General features: G+C 34.3%; 1 long non-coding RNA gene across 1 annotated transcript; it reads right to left on the reverse strand.

The window, feature by feature from the left end:
* Positions 775–1,526, reverse strand: LOC107622157. The gene is made up of 2 exons (XR_001616105.2): positions 1,206–1,526; positions 775–1,020 (listed from the first exon to the last, which is right to left on the reverse strand). It is a non-coding gene; the product is annotated as an uncharacterized LOC107622157 (long non-coding RNA).

Consider the following 17,600-nt stretch of genomic DNA (forward strand, 5'->3'; position numbering starts at 1 on the left):
TCATTATTATTATGAAGAAAAAAAGAGAGAGAAGGAAAGGTAGTTTCATGAAAATTAACATCCCTAGAGGTAATTATTTTTCCATACTTTGTTAAGCATTTATATCCTTTCTGATTTAAAGAATAACCAAGAAACAAACAAGGTTTCGATTTATATTCTAGCTTATGCACATTATATGGTCTAGTATGTGGAAAACATAAGTAACCAAACACTCTTAAAGAAGCATAATCAGGTTTGTTATGAAATAACAATTCAAAAGGTAATTTATTCCTTGTTACATATGAAGGCATACGATTAATTAAATAAACTGAAGTTGCAAAAGCCTCATTCCATAGAGTTAAAGGAAGGGAGGCAGTGGCTAAAAGAGCTAGAGCAGTTATGCCTATTCTTCCTTTCGGTTATCCCATTTTATTGTGGAGTATGAAGGCAAGTAAGCCTATGTATAATACCTTCTTGGGCTAAAAAATTTGTAAAAGTCTTAGATAAATACTCTCTAGCATTATCAGTTTGTAGAGCTTTTATAGAATGTCCAAGTTACTTTTCTATTTGAGCTTTATATAGTTTAAACACACTGAAAACTTGTGATTTATTGGTTAAGAAATATATAGTAGTGTGCCTTGAGTAAGTGTCAATGAAAGATGCATAATATCTAACACCTGTATGAGCAGTAATTGGGGCTGGTCCCCAGATATCAGACAACTAAAGATAAGGGGGAATCATATATAGTAGTAGATGGAGAATAAGGAAGTCTGTGAGATTTAGCCAAACAACATGAATCACACATAACAGTATTAGATTCATTATTATTAATAGGTAGTGAATAACTTGCTATAATGGATTTTACAATTTGCATTGTTGGGTGACCAAATCTCTTGTGATACATATCTAGAGATAAAGTTTAGCTATAAGAACATGAGAATTAAACTGACTACAATCTGTTTTTATTTTTAGAATATAAACTTTTTGAAATCTATACATGCCATTAGTTGTTGTTCCTTGGAGAAGCACCTCCTTGGTAGCCTGAGATTTCACAAAACACACATCAGGCCAAAAAGAGAAATAAACTTGATTATCTCTTGCAAATTTTGATACGCTAACAAGATTATGAGCAATTGAAGGGACATGCAATAAATCATAAAGATAGTATCTCTTTTCAGTTGGTTTATGATGTAAAAAGGATTTTCCAACATGCTGAATCTTTATACCTGAACCATTACTTATATACACCTGATCTTGACCATGGTATTCTTGTGATTGCTGTAAGTTGGACTGACCTGGAGTACAGTGATGAGAAGCTCCAGAATCAACATACTATGAAGGGTCAGCCATAGTAATGGGTGTAGCTAGCAATGCTCTGGGGTTATGAAAGGAGGGAGGTGGAGGTAGGGCATTGTGCATGGAGGATGAACCTGAATTTTGTTGGGCATGCTGGAATTGTTGATCAAATCGAAAATAACAGTAACTGGCAACATGTCCTAACTTGCCACAAATTTGGCATTATGGACGATTAGGATTATTCCATGCACCCCTGCCTCCACGTTGCGATTTTCCTCCACGGCCTCTTCTACCATAAGTTTCTCTACTAGGCATGTTTGTTGTGTGTCTTCCAAAGCTAGGATCAGAATTGTTTTGATTAACAGGTTGTGACTGAGTAAAATTTACCTGCACCATAGAGGAATCCGGTTTTTTGAATCTCTCAAAAATGTCTTCTTGAACCATCAAGAGAGCTTTAAGATCAGGAATAGAGTAGGGTAGATCTTTTGCTGTAACATAGGTGAGAAAAGATTGATAATCTTCATTTAAGCCATCTAGAATGATATTGGTGTATTCTGCATCAGTTAAAGGAGCTCTAACAGTAGTAAGAGAATCAACCACTTTCTTAATTTTAAGAAGGTAATCTGATGCTGATCCCACCTTTTTTAAAAAGAATATGTTCTTTTCCTTCTTTTTATAATATATATATATATATGCTGCATGTATCTATTCTATTATATAAAAATCGGATTTCTACACTTAATGATGGAGCTGATGTGGTATGCTCTGGAGAGTGTTTCCTGATTTAATTATTTTAACTCATTCAATACAATTTATTGCAATGACGTAAGCAAAAGTAATATAAGGCAAAACTTTTTTCATTTTAAATGAAATTATTTTATGTATTATTAACTAATATCATTAGATTTGATTTATTAATAATATAAAATAATTTTATATAACAAATTATTAATTAAACTCATTCTAAAACGTAAGCAAAATAAATTAATTTCCTAGGTAGACCAATGTAGATCCATGATTTATGCAACAATCATACAAAGTATAGAATTTGTGAATTATGATAAAAGGGGAATAAAAAAATAAGGCCCACACCATGTTGGCTTGCTTGCCTCCATTGCATCTTAACAAAACATGGGTCTACGAAGACTAATCCCGATTCTAAGTTGGGCAAATAGAAAATCTATCCGGATCTCATACAATTAATTTCAACCCGCACCCAAAGTCCTCTTTTAGTCTTTTTGGGTCTTCTCTCTCCCAGCAAGCAAGTATATACGCCAGCAATGGAGAACGGCGTATATACTTTTAAATTGTTGTTTTTAAATTTTAGAGTGTGATACTACATGTCGTGGAAGCAAAATTATAAGTACTGTGTTTTGTGTTTTAATACTTTTGATCATGTGGAATTACTAGTGAAATTATAGAAAACAGTAATAACAATTCCGACAAATGGCTTGCGTTCTAGAAATTAAAATTTGAAGTGATAAAAAATATTATTATATACACGTGGATAAATTGTATCACCAGTTTTTTTTTTTTTATTGTAAATTCTATGTTGAATTACTCAACAATTAATTAATCAATATATAATTTCAAGCTATATTTTTGTTATTATATAATACTTTTTATTATTTTATATTTGCAATAAATATTTTTTGTATAGCTCATTGCTAAAATAAAAAATTTTACTAATTAATTAGGTTCACAGTAGATTATAGTTATTTTTTTAAATCTAAGGACACTTTTGGTTACTTTCCATTCGATAATTTTTCTGTCATGTATAATTATACAACTCATTTAAGCAATGATTGTTGTACATAGGTACCAATATTTTATAGAATATTATGTATGGTACCAGTCTCTTGATAAATCCAGATGTTCCTGAGGTTGTGATGCTTCAAAAAAGGTATTGTATCAATATTGTGAATTATTTATGGTTGTGCATATTGACTGTATTTTTATGCCATTGTGATTGATAAGTAGCATGTACTGTAGAGAGATCTCGCAGTACCTGTCTGTGCTTTCTGTCAAACCGGCATATGTTAATGAAGATGAAGTTTTATATTCCACTGAGAGGAAGACAACAAAGGAGTTACGTGCGGCTGCGGATGTGAGTGCCTTATAGAAAACTACTTTTTATGTTTGGTTCTTTTTTTTACTTTCAAACTGTTCCTATGTAGGTTGGATTTAATGTTGTTCTGGCTACTATTCTTGATGTTGAACCTGTTCTAAGTTGGTGGTATAAATCTTGTGTTTGCAGCATGAAGGCAAAAGCTAATGCGGATACATAATTCTGCGATGGTTGTAATAAGGACGTGAATAATGTGGTTAATATGTACGACTCTAATTGGACTTATTTGTGCAATCTTTTCATAAAAAAACAATATAGTTATGTAATTGATTATGTCTCTTTTTAATTTATTTAGCAATATCTAGCTTAATACCAATATTTAATAGACAATAAGAGAACAATTTATTAAAAACAAAAACTGCTTTGATTGATGGAAATATTGTCTATCCACAAAAAAAAAAAAAATTGGCAAAATGATATAAAGTGCATAGAAAAAATTCATATACCTACAACAATTTTATACCAAAGTCTTCTCTGCTAGACTAAAATCTAGAAAACTGATAAGCCTAAAAAAATTGTGTTTGAGCATTTAAATTATGTTGAATATAATTTTTATGATTTTATTGTAACTAAAGGGTGACAGACCAAGTGTTAATTGATATTTTTTAATAAAAAAGTAGGTATAAGTTGAATTTGTTAGTTTTTTATGGTACTGCTACAACAACTTTTGTTGTGTTCGATAAGGAGGCCGCAGCTTTATTCGGACGGACATGTACTGAGATGGTGAAAGAGTTGAATGTATGTAGTTTCTGCTGTTGAAACCATTTGAATGGTTATCATGATTCAATATCGGATGTGAATATAGAAGATAATTTTATACCATCCTCAGAAACTATAGACGGTATGTAAAAATTTTATCTGTATATTTATTTGCATCTTTGTGTACATCATGGACTAAATTGCATCGGTATGACAAATGAGTATCTAAAGAGAGTTCATTCGGCAGATGTGTGGGATATAGAAAATCCTATTTATCAATGTCAACACTGTAAAGCATGGATGTGGTCTGAAGAAAGGCTTGCTAAATTCAAATAGTCGCCCGAACTAAAATTTTTATTATGTTGTATGGAAGGAAAGATCGAACTTCCTCTACTTTCTGTGCCTCCTGATGAGCTCATTCAGCTTCATACTAGAGGAGATCAAAGAAGTATTCATTTCCTAAATATTATAAGGGCATTTAATTCAATATTTTATTTTACATCAATGGCCGAAAAAATTGACCGTGGGTGAATAATAGGACTGCTCCACCAATTTTTAAGCCTAGGGTCAAAACTACCATAGGCTTGGTAGCTTACTTCCTCCGGATAGTCTGCGACCAACATTTGCCCAACTATATATCTATGACATAGAAAATGATATTGATAATCGAATAGGCACACTTCGGTAATTTTCATGCAACCAGTCAAACATTTTAGTTATTTTTTATCTGTGAAAAAAATAATATAAAATTTATTATGTATTTTTTTGTGTGCAGTTTCAATAAAACTATAAATGAGCAGGATAAGAAAATTGTAGCAATATTAAGAAACATGCTAGACAAATATAATAGTTTGGCAAAGAGTTTTTACTATGCGAGAGATAGGTACCAACAGAAAAATTGCACAAACATAAAGCTTATGTTGATTAATAAAAAGACTACAGATGGCAGGACATACAACTTGCCATCTGCATCTGAAGTGGCTACATTGATTGTTGGCGATGTCGAACAACTAAACAAAGATAGAGATATTATTATAAAGAGTCAAACTAGAAAGCTCCAACAGATTGATGTTTTTCACCTATCTTATTTAGCCTTGCAATATCCATTGTTGTTTTTGTATGGGAAGGATGGATTTCGTTTGGGTATTGCAACATCAGATTCTATCTCCGCTAGGCCTACAAAGAAAAACAAAACAATCACTTTGCGACAATTCTTTGCTTTTCAACTATGTACAGAAAAGGACGGGTGAATCTCCGTTAATTCTGAGATCAAAGAGATTATTCCAACAGTTTCTGGTAGATGCCTACACAATGGTGAAATCAGAGAGGTTAAAATCCTTTAGGTGTAAACAACCATAGTTGAAGGTTGATAAATACAAATGTCTGCATGAAAGTCTTATAAACGAGGATGTAGATGCTACAAGGCTTGGCAAAAGAATCATTATTCCCAGTGCTTTTACCGGTGGACCTAGGTACATGATGAATAATTGTAAAGATACATTTACAATTTGCAGATATGCAGGATATCCTAGCTATTTTATCACTATGACCTGCAACCCTGAATGGAATGAGATAAAAAGAGAAGTGACTCCCATTGGATTAAAGGCAAAAGATCGCGCTGATATATTGTGTCAAGTTTTCAAGATCAAACTTGATGGTTTGATTGATGACCTAAAAGAGAAAAAAATCTTTGGCAAAATTTTGGGATGTAATAAGTTTGTGTTTATGCAACACCTTATTAAAATCTTATGTTGTAATGTTTTGCTCATTTGTCTTTTTCAATTTTTAGATGTTTGCACTATAGAGTTTCAAAAGAGAGGGCTTCCGCATACACATATCCTTTTATTCATGAGTAACGAGTTCAAGCCACAAACACCAGATGACATAGACAAACATATAACAACTGAGATTCCTGATGAAAATGAAAGGCCAAATCTACATGGAACTGTTCAAAATTATATGGTACATGGTCCATGTGGTTCGTACAATAAGAATTCACCTTGCATGAAGAATGGATCATGCTCAAAGTTTTATCCCAAAGAATTTAGACAGTGAACACTCATTGATGAAGCCGGATTTCCCAAATATAGACATACTGATAACGGTCGAACAGTGAAGAAAAGGGAATGTGTACTAGACAATAAGTTCATTATTCCTTATAATCTAGAATTGTTGCTCAAGTTCGGGTGCCACATAAATATGGAATACACATGCCAAACAAGTTCTATTATGTATTTGTTTAAGTATGTACACAAGGGCAATGACCGTGTAACAACTACCCTATACAACACTGGTGATCCGTCAGAAGCAACACAAGTTGTTGAGGAAATTAGGAATTACTACGATTGTAGGTACATTTTTTCGGCATGTGAGGCAGTCTGATTTATTTGGATATGAAATCTAAGAGAAAGAACCATTTGTGATTAGACTTCCATTCCATTTGGAGGATGAGCAACATGTGATTTATAGTGAAACTTCTAATGTGAATGATATCGTCGAAAGAGCAATATCTCAAGTCCATGTTTTTGGGATGGATGGCGGCGAACATGTCATATCCCTATGCTCGAAGTCTGACTTATGCTGAGTTTCTAACCAAGTTTGTTTGGATGGACGATGCTTTAAAGTGATTTCCTTGAAAGCAAGGCTTCGCAATTGGAAGGTTGACTCATGTACTTGCAGGTAATGACGAGTTTATATTCAATTTTGATCTTATATATTTGATGATTTAAATTTAAAATCTTAACAGCATGTACCCCACGTCCATTTTATTCGATTTATCTACACTAGAAAACAAATGTTCAAATAACTTTCAGCAGTTATAATTTGTAGATTATACAATTTTAGAATTGTTCTATATTTTTTAGAAAAATTAATCTTATGTGGATGTGTAGCTACATAATAATTGAAATCGCATAGCCTAATTCATTTAGCAATTTAAAAGTGGGATTTTAACCAAGTTTTTTGCAACAAATACCAAATAATATTACCAATGACTTCTCTTGAATACTCAAAGAGGATGTATGAATTTTTGAGATATAAAAATAGTAGGAGGAACAATTTATGCTACGTATAGAGATGCATACTTCGTCCTTGGACTCTTGCAAGATGACGAAGAATTCATTGATGCAATTAAGGAAGCAATCTCATGGGCCTCAAGATCATATATTAAAAGGTTATTTGTCATTCTTTTAACATCCAATAATATCTCAAGACCAGAACATGTCTGGGATAGATGTTGGCATGAACTCTCAGATGATATTTTGTATCGACAGAGAACCATGATGAACATGAGGGGTAAGTTTTTATAATTGCAATTATAAAAGTTCTTCATTATTGATCATTTTTAGTTTATTTGAATTTTTACAGTATCGTATAATATGCAGAGTTAACCATGTTAGATGATGAGATTAATCAGTTATGCTTAATAGATATAGACAAGATCTTACATTTCTATGGTAAAACTATGAAAGACTATCTTCCTATGCCTTTAGCAACTGAAGTTGATAGTTCTTTGTTAACCGAAAGGGTTATCAGGGAAGAGCTAAACTTTAACAGGGATGATTTAAAGAAAAATTCCTCAGACATGTTAGCCATCGCAATACCTGAGCAGAAATATGCATTCGATAAAATTGTTACAGCTGTGTATTGTGATGAAGGAATTTTTTCTGTGTATGGTCATGAGAGTACTGGGAAAATATTTCTCTGGAACCTTATATCTGCTGAGATTCGCTCATAGGGTGATATTGTGTTAAACATTGCTTCAAGTGGTATTGCATCTTTGCTTCTTCCCAATGGAAGAACGGCACACTCAAGGTTCAAAATACCGCTGAATATAACTAAGGATTCTGTATGTAACATCAAACCTGGTTCTCCTCAAGCAATGCTACTGTTGAAAGCCAAACTTATAATTTGGGATGAGGCTCCAATGGTTAGTAGGTACTGCTATGAAGCACTTGATAAGTTCTTAGGTGATATCATGAGGTTTTATCCAACATATAACAAAGATTTTTCTTTTGGAGGAAAAGTGGTTGTACTAGGTGGAGACTTTAGACAATTTTTTTCTATCATTTCATGAGGATTGAGACAAATTAGTCTTACCTTTGAAAGTTTTATCGCGTGCTCAAACTAACAAAAAACATGAGACTCTCTGTAGGGACGACTGCTTCAGATCAAGATGAGATAGAGCAATTTGGTGAGTGCTTATTGAAAGTTTGTGATTGTATAATATGTGACAATATGGATGGTGAATCTGAGATATATCTTCTAGGAGATATTGTTATTCCTTCTTCGAACCAGACATTTGATGAGTTGGTTCATTTTTCTTATCCAAATATTTTGGATAACATGTCCTCAAAGGATTTTTTCAAAGCAAGAACTATACTAGCTCCCATGCTGGACATCGTTGAAGAGGTCAACAACCATCTGATGGCTATCATTCCTGGAGGGAAAAAAATTATATCTTAGTTCGGATTCGATTTGTATGGATGAAAGGAATATGGAGAGTCAACTAGATTTCTATGGTCTTGAATTACTGAATAGCATAAATTGTTCTGGTTTGCCTCCACATAAATTAATACTCAAGTTGGTGTTTCGGTGATGTTACTGAGGAATATTGACCAATCCAGTGGTCTTTGTAACGGTACAAGGCTACAAGCTAGGACACTTGGAAATCATGTCATAGAATGTGAAGTCTTAACGGGTAACAATGTTGGTCATATTGCTTTGATTCCAAGAATGAATATGGTACCAACAAATGAAACCGTCCCAGTTAGATTCCAACAAAGACATTTTTCCATAATAGTATCGTTTGCCATGATAATTAATAAGTTTCAAGGACAAACTTGATCTCATGTTAGATTGTACTTGCCCAACCAGTTTTTACACATGGACAACTATATGTGGCACTTTCAAGAGTTAAGAGTAAGAGAGATTTAAAAATTTTACTTATGAATCACGTAGGAATGTCTGCAAATTCAACCATCAATGTTATTTATAAAGAAGTCTTTGAAAAAATAGGATTCTAATATAAATATTTTAATTTTATTTTAAGTTCTGTATCAATGTATAGTTATTTTACTTAAAAAAGTGTAAAATAATTATTACTCACTATTTTTAAGTTAAACTTTGATTTTGATAATAATTTTATAAATTTTTTAACATAATAATTATTTTGTATTTTTTTTAAATATCTAAACATATAATTTTTTTTACTTTAATAAATTTTTCCGTGCTGAGCACGGGTTCATACACTAGTTAGAATAAAAAATCAGGTAACTTATGAACAGATGTAATCTTTGGTTATTCATTGAATAGTTACATAATGAATAAATGTGACTTTTGATTATTCCTTAAATAGGTACAAAGTACCGTTAACATACATTAACAAGCATTCATAAGATATATATGTAGGTACATAACCGTTATAGAAAGAATTAAACCGTAAATGGCAATTATTCAACCCTCACTATATCAAACACTATTCTTTCTCTTACTATTATTCTCTATACACATACTTGTCATTGTCTCATTGCCACTATTATATTACTTTGTTCTCCTTTCTTGTTTTTTTCCTTCTTCGACCTTCTCTTCACCCGATCGTAATTAATTATCACTAAGTATTATTATCATAATTTTTTAATCTTATCTATCATTTTGATTTATAATCATCTATTCTATTAACTTTTATGAATTATTGAAGTTTTGCTAAAAGAATTAAGATATGAAACATTTAAAAATTTTGCCTAAATTATCAAAATTTAATGTCAGTAATCCTTAAAAATAATATCAAAATATATTATTTTCAACTAAAATAATAAAAAATGGTACATAATTGTAAGTTTTTAACTAATAATTATAAACTTAAGTCGAAATTTAAGCCATTGCTATCCACATTTGACTGCTACTATATAAATTTCAAATTTATTTTATTATGCACATTAATTAAATTGTACTTTATTATTTTATTTTACATGTTTTGAAATAATACCATTGTATTATAAGGAAGAGATTAATTTTTATAATTTAATGTGAATTTTTTTATTATTTTATTTGTCATTTGAATATTATCCATAAAAAATAGTTATTTAAAGTAAAACATTATATAAAAAGAGACAGAAAACTTTTAGACTTATCGTTCTGGTTTGCTTCTTAATCCTCACTTAATATACTCAAATTTAATAGCTTTGATGGTGATGATTTTTTGTAATTAGTTAAAATGTTTCAACTTTTTTTCTCTCTTTATCTCTCTTAATAATTTGAACAAACTCAATTTTATTATTAAATAGTTTTTTAAGTTTAGAGTATTTTTAACTTCCTATATAATAAGTATCTTTTAAATTATCTAATGCATAAAAAATCACATCTTTTTATTTATCTTAAAAAATTAAAATTAAAATTAAATGATATTAGTTCTTTTTTTAAGCACAAAAATAAATATAAATGCAGAGAAATTCCATGAAAGAATAATATTAAGTTTCATGTTCTTATATATGAGAACATTGCCATTTATTATATTATATATTATCTTTGTACCACATAATAAAAGGTGAAAATTTATATCTTCCTTCTATTACTTTTTCTTCCTATCTAAATCAGTTTGTATAATATTAACTTATTTCTATTATTTATGCAATATTTTTTTCTTCTGGTTATCCATTAATAAATGTTGAATTAATGATTCTGTTTATTATATTTTAATATGTTTAAATAGAATATATATAAGAAAAATAATAAATTAAAACTTACATGGCCATGAGATAGAAAAATAAAGAGAAGAAAAATAATAATGAAGATTGAAATAATGAAAAATATATAACACGGTTTTTATCTTGCCACATTTAAATGCTATATGTGAATATAATAATCAATAAAAAATAATATTATTCAATGTAAAATAAATTAGAAATAAAAAAGAGATTAACAAAATTGTTCCGAACCCAGCCCCCAGGTCCTTCCTTGGAACGGTCAACGAACTCGGATACCCGAAATTGGGCCATCCATACGGCTCAAAACAGATCAATAACTTCCAATATCACGGTCCAACATTCAAATTCAAATGCCTCTCTTATCTTAGCTAGACAAGATAAGATAAGATAACTACCACTGGCTATATAAAGGGGAGCCAGAAGCCCCCTCAGGTACATCACTCATTCCGCACGCCTTATAATTCTTAGATCCATTCTTACTTGAGCGTCGGAGTGTCTTTGCAGATACCCATCCCATTGCTCCAGTTAGATAATCTGACGACCGTCTCAACTCGCAAGTTCTCGATACATCTCACAACCCGTACCAGAGACCTCTAGTACATTGGCGCTGTCTGTGAGGAACTGGCAAGTCGTGGCAGCATGATGGAGAAGCTCGAGGAGCAATCCTCAAGCCGCCACCACAACTCAAACCCACAAAGCCCAATGCCCAACCTTTGAGATAGAGTTCCCCCACCCACGAGAGGATAACCAGCGCTGTGCACCATCAGCCAACCCCCGACCGGCAGCAACCGAAGGAGAACGATTGGCAGCCAGGTAATACTCGAGCACCTGACGGTCTAGGAGAGAAAGCCATCCAGATAGTCCAAGAACTTTTCCTCCAAGTGTAAAACCTTGAAGGCTGACTCATGTCCAAGGAGCGATACCACCCGGAATACACAAGCCAAGCAACATCTAGGACTCGATCCCATCATAAGACCAGGAACGACAAATCACCTGAACGATGACACAGAAAATGACGCAACCGCAGCGTTTCCAGGGATCCAGAGCACCGATGAGACGAAGACGATCAATGACACTGTTGGGATGCCAAGCGAACATAAAATGAGAACATGATAATGGGAGCCACCTCATTTATGGAGAAAATCTTAAAAGCCAAACTCCCAAAAGGTTTTGACAAACACACCGACATGAAGTACGACGGCACCAAGGATCCCCAGGAATACCTAATGGCCTTCGAGGCCAGGATGAATCTGGAAGGAGCCACCGATGCAGTCCGATGCAGGGCTATTCTGGTAACCTTAGCCACCCCTGCGATCAAATGGTTCAATGCCCTCGCGAACAGCTCCATAGCCAGTTTCGACGATGTCTCCAAGAAGATGGTCCAGTTCACCACCAGGATCACCAAAGCAAAGCACCCAATTAGCTTACTTAGAATCACCCAAAGACAAGACAAATCCACGAGGAAATACCTCGACAAGTTCAACAATGAGTGCCTAACAGTCGACGCACTCACATACTCGGTCGCCAGTCTTTGTCTGACCAATGGACTAATGAATGAAGACTTCCCAAAGTACCTTACCACCAAGCCAGTCTGGACCATGCACAAAATCCAAAACATCGCGAGAGAATACATAAATAACGAAGAGATAAGGCAAGTCGTGGCCGCCAATAAATGACAGCACAGTAACACAGCACCTCGTAACAACTCACCACCTAAAGATACCCCAAAAGAACACTTCAAAACCACTGCCCCAACTGACCACCCAGGGTAGGGAAGTTCATGAACTACACCTCCTACCCATCCCCGTCACAGAAATCTGTCACTAAATAGTGAAACGAGGCATCCTTCCGAAGACGCGACCACTGAAGGGACGAACAAGTGGCAACAAGAGCCTATACTGCAATTACCACTGAGGATACGAACATAAAACACAAGACCGCTTTGACCTAAAGAACGCTCTCGAACAAGCCATCCGAGATGGCAAACTACCCGAGCTCGCCAAGATCATCCGTGAATCCAGGAAACCTGAAAGAGAAAGATCACCAGAACAAGAAGGACGCAACCCGAGGGCAATACGACAGACACCCCCAAAAAAGTCTGGAAACCAATGCCACCATAATAGTTAATGTCATCACTGGAAAGGACGCGCCGGAAAGGTCAAAGTAAATACTAAAAAAGGAGCTCAAAGTCCTAGCAGTAAAAAATCAAGCACTAACCTCGTCAGTTCCAGCGGTGATCATGTTCTCCCCTGATGACTGCCAGCACGACACCTGTAACGACCCAACTTCTAGCCCGTCATAACCAAGGCTAGCAGCCAGACGCTACTATTTAGTTGACTGTAGATACTTTAGACCATATATTAAGTGTATACATATGAGTCTATAGCGCTAGTCAAAAATCGTGTATCTAGTCGCACATATTGAAATAATTATAAATTAAGCAGTTAATACAGGAAACAGAAAAAGCATAGCATAGCATAATCATATCATACATGAAATTTTTGCAGAATTAATTCATCACAAAACCCAAGTTTATACTTAATTACATACTTTATTTTAATGCTTACAGGCCCCGGCTCACAAGAGCCACCCTAGACTGGGACCCGATCTACTTTATTAAATAAATAAAAAGAGCTATCCCTCTAAAAAGACTATTCAAAAGCGAGGATAAAGACCACTACTATTAAGACTACTACCATTACTACTGCTGCTGATACTGGATATCCGGAAACTGCTGTCACCATATGCTGAAGCGAGGGAATCACTCTGACGCGCCTATGATGTTGTTACTGCTCGCATCCTCTGTGGATTCCTCTTCCCCAATCTCAAAAGAGCTAGAGTACAGACTCACCATCATCTGGTCAATCCATGCCTCTGAGCTAAACTCGGTTGAAGGTGCAGAACTAGAGCGTTCAGGAACCTTTGGCCCGTCGAATCCTAGCTCGACTACAGGGGATGGTGGTGGAGCATCGGACATAGATACATCAGGAACCACTTGATCCTCTTCGGGGTTGAACCATGATGGATACTCGGGTATGTCTATGATCGGAGACTCCAGTACTGGATCTGCCATGTTTATAGGGTATGGCGAAAAAGGATACTGGCCTCTGCTGGGGTAAAGCTCGGATAGCAGTTTATCATAAGGCATGTTAGGGTCAAACTCCTGGCTGAGCAGAGGGTGAGAGAAAGGATGGTCGAAAAGATAATAGGTGCATGTACGCAGACTACCCCAAAATACCGCGTTCCCCATTGCGGGGTCCACGTCAGTCCCCATCTACGGACATGGAAAAAAGGGGGTGAGAACCTAAGGTTCCTAGTAGGGTATTATACGAAAAATCAAAGGGGGTCCGCAGCCTAAGTCTAATAGTTTATAAGGTCACAACAAAAATCAATCATACAAACAGATGCAATCACAAGTATATAACAGTATAACAGTCACATATACAAGTAAGAAGACATAAGCAAGGAAATGTAGCAACCAAGTATGATGCATTTCTAGTCCTATGCAGGTCATGAGATCATGCCTCGGTTGGCTACCCATAGCCCGACGTTACCCGGCCCAAGTCCGAATATGACTACTCCACTGGGTCGGTCGTGCACTGACATGGCGGAAATTGGCGAGTTAAGAATTGTTATAAGATATGCGTTGCAAGTATAGTTCTCAACCAACCAGAAATCTGCCTATCAATTTAGAAGGGTTGTCACAAAAATTAAAATTAAAATACTGGGAGTATGAATCCCAGGTCGTCTCCCAACGAGTTGCAGAAAGGTGTGCTATTTTATTAATCAGATGTTTTCAAAAATGAATTGAGTTGATGAACAGGAAATTAAATTAGAGAATTTATGTGATTTAAATAAAAGCCTTGACTGGGAGTAGATTAGTTGGAAGCCCTATTCTTGTTGGAGTACTCTCAAGATTAATTGACAATTGAAGGTTGTTCTGTTTAGTTATCCCTTACTAGGTAAGAGAAAGTCAAACAAGTTGGAATGCTATTTCTATTCACAAGTTCCAATCCGCTTAATTAAAAGGGATTGATGTCAGTGACTAGAGGGCAATCCAACAATAAACCCAATTACAATTTTTCTTTTAAGCATTCCAACTCAAGGTCTTCCTTTCAATCAACTCCCAATCAAGTTATGGAACTACTCACTCATCGTGAATATAGAATTCATAACATAGGAAAGGGAATTAAAGAAAGACATGATAAATAATAATCAAAGAAATCAATTAAAAATAAAAGTAATTCTTGTATTAATAAATTCTAAAATAATCCAATAGTGAAATTGAGTAAATTAAGGACATGGAAGAGTAAGAGACAAGTAAAGAGAATGAACTAGAATGACGAAGTCTTGCTGAGGCAATAACTCTTCTCAATATCCCAATGCAAAAACAATAATAATTGAAATCCTAAGAACTATGAATGTGTAGAGAGAAAAACCTAGAGGAGGAGTAAAACTAGATCTAAAAACTAAAAGTGTGTAGAATGAATTGTTCTCTTTCGTTTCTGCATGTTTCTTGGCTCTAGTCTGCTTTTCTGGGCCAAAAACTGGGTCAAAACAGGGCCCAAAATCGTCCCCAGCGAATTTTGCAGATTATGCAGATCGCGCATGTCACACGATCGCGTCATTCATGCGGACGCGTCATTCAGCGTTTGCTTTGCCATGCGTGCGCATCGTCCACACCTTTGCGTCACTGATGCAGTTTCCAATCCGCGCGGTCGCGTGAGCCATGCGTCCGCGTCACTGCAATTTCCTCTATATCGCGCGGCCGCGTGAGCCATGCGTCTGCGTCACTTCTCGCTGGTCATCTCCTCAATTTCTTGTGTTCCTTCCATTTTTGCAAGCTTCCTTTCCAATCTCCAACTCATTCATGCCCTATAAAGCCTGAAACACTTAACACACAGATCACGGCATCGAATGGAATAAAGGAGAATTAAAATACATAATTAAAAGTCTCTAGGAAGCAAGTTTTCAACCATAAAGCATTTTTAGGAAGGAATTATAAATGCATGCTTATTTAATGAATAAGTGGGTAAAGAGTTGATAAAACCACACAATTAAACACAATATAAACCATAAATTAATGGTTTATCAACCTCCACACACTTAAACATTAGCATGTCCTCATGCTTAGTTGGAGGAGATAAAATAAATGAGTAGGAACATGTAAAACTCATGTAATGCTATGCAACCTATATATGTGAATGCAACTATATGATTCTTGTCTACTTGATCAAAAGTAAATAAGCTCTTCAAAACAATTACAAATCAAATTCCACTAATTCAATTCTTATACAGTAAAAACAGATAAAAGTGAAAGAAGATAGCTCATGAAAGCAGGGAACACATAAATTCAAGCATTAAACCCTCACTGATGATGTATGTACACTCTAGTCTCTCTAGTGTATAGGGTAATCACTCTATCCTTCTCTAATCATGCTCTCTAATTTTTGTTATTCTCCTAACCACTCAACAACATTTAATATACCAATGCAAATATTATGAGGTCTTTTCAAGGTTATAATGGGGCCAAAGTAAGGGTAAGGATACATATATGGCTAAGTAAGCTTATGAATTGAATCTTTAGTTAACCCAAGCTTTAACCTAACCTATATATTTTCTATATAACTTTAGAATTCATACCTAGCCACCCAAAAATTTCTCTTTCACCTTCCATACTCATGTATCAACTTTTTATTTTAATTTTATCATATATGCATTGATTCTTGAATTTAAATTTAGCATTGGGGTAATTTTGTTCTCTTATTTATTTATTGAATATTTTTGGATCTTTTTTTTTCAACATAAACATAAAAATAAACACAGCTTATCAATGCACATAGATTTTTTAATTCTTATAATTTCACATGAGTAGGTATCCAAATTCCCATTGTATTATCATGACACATTCCCTTATTATCTTTTGTTCCCACAATTTTCCATACTTAATTTAGCACACACAATTCTATCTTAAGCTAACCAAAGATTCAATTTGGGATATATAATTGTTTTTCCGCTTAAGGCTAGTAATGTGGTAAAATATAGAACAAATGGGATTTAAAGGCTCAAAGTGGCTAACAAAGGTAATTGAAAGGGTAGGCTTAATTTGGATAAGTGAGTTTAAACAAATAATGGCCTCAATCATATGCAAGCATATAAATATAATAAACATTGGACATATAGGATGAAACAAAATATAGATTACAATCATAGAAAAGTAAACACACAAGAATAAAATAATTATGGTTAAATAATGTAACCATGCATAAAGGCTCAAATCTCACAGGTTGTGTGTTTTTTAGCTCAAAAATCATGTTCCAAATACAACTTCAAGCAAATTTAACATAAAAGTTTTAATTAAAATTTGTGAAATTTCGTTCCAAAGATAGGGTCTTGGAAGAAACTTATTGTCTTTTCAATCAAGTAGAACATGCATGCAACTAATCTATTACTATGTAATTTATCCTATTCTACAAAAGAAAAATCTAACTATATATCCTAATTTATTTGTTTAGGCATCTCATCCTTATTGGATATATTACCAAATTTTTGGCATGGAAAACAAGATCTACAAAATTCAGCAGCGTCTCTAAAAAGAGTAGGCCACCAGAATCCACAGTCTAAGATTTTTCTAGCCGTTCTTTGAGGGCCAAAATGTCCTCCACTCTCAGATGAGTGGCAGGCCTCTAAGATGGACTGGAATTCTGATTGAGGCACACACCGTCTAATTACCTGGTCAGTGCCACATATCCATAAATATGGGTCATCCCATATATAATATTTAGACTCACTTT

This window comes from Arachis ipaensis, chromosome B10 (genome assembly GCF_000816755.2).
Source record: "Arachis ipaensis cultivar K30076 chromosome B10, Araip1.1, whole genome shotgun sequence".
In the NCBI taxonomy this organism is placed as follows: Eukaryota; Viridiplantae; Streptophyta; class Magnoliopsida; order Fabales; family Fabaceae; genus Arachis; species Arachis ipaensis.